Genomic DNA, 789 nt, shown 5'->3' on the forward strand with positions numbered 1-789 from the left:
TAGGAATGGTGTTGTAATTCCTTTATTAATTAACTTCTCCTGGAAGCGTTTCTCAATTGTCACACGATGTGGGTGTGGTGTAACGGTGAAGTGATTCGCATATTGTGTAACTAGACACCCAGAGATTAACTAATTAAGTGATCAGTTTCTGGGTTGTTATTATTGTTGTTATTAATTACTACTACGGCTGTACATTTGTCAGCGTAGATTAATACAGATTCCAAAGTGTATTGTGTTTTTGTTGTGTTTTCTAGAGAACTAACGTGCTAATAAAAATATACGATTCTTAAATAAGATCGTATCTCTGATCACAACCTAGAGACGAGCCATACTAGGTTTAACAAGCCTGTTACAGAGAGATCTAATAGATATACAGTTAGGAGAGATATTTTGATAATCGTCTTTTACTCAGTTACGGGAATTATAGAATCCCCGTGACAGACTTTATTTTACATCAGTTGTTGTCTACGGCCATACCACGTTGAAAGCACCGGTTCTCGTCCGATCACCGAAGTTAAGCAACGTCGGGCCCGGTTAGTACTTGGATGGGTGACCGCCTGGGAACACCGGGTGTTGTAGACATTTTTTCTATTAACAAAATAGTATTTTAATTTACTTTAGAATACCGATTTTATTTATTTATTAATTAATTATTATTATTATTATTATTATTATTATTATTGAGGCTAGTCATAAATAAATTCATCTTTGAAGGAGCACTGTTGTTTTAGGACCACGTCAAAGAAATTAACAGATAAAGATTTAACGAAGGTGCCTACCCATTATTCT

At 34.9% G+C, this 789-nt stretch overlaps 1 non-coding gene across 1 annotated transcript; it reads left to right on the forward strand.

Moving 5' to 3' along the window:
* Positions 1 to 463: 463 nt before the first annotated feature.
* On the forward strand, positions 464 to 582 carry LOC121366714. The gene has a single exon (XR_005957209.1). It is a non-coding gene; the product is annotated as a 5S ribosomal RNA (ribosomal RNA).
* Positions 583 to 789: the final 207 nt, after the last annotated feature.

This window comes from Gigantopelta aegis, unplaced genomic scaffold, assembly GCF_016097555.1.
Source record: "Gigantopelta aegis isolate Gae_Host unplaced genomic scaffold, Gae_host_genome ctg6795_pilon_pilon, whole genome shotgun sequence".
Taxonomy (NCBI): domain Eukaryota; kingdom Metazoa; phylum Mollusca; class Gastropoda; order Neomphalida; family Peltospiridae; genus Gigantopelta; species Gigantopelta aegis.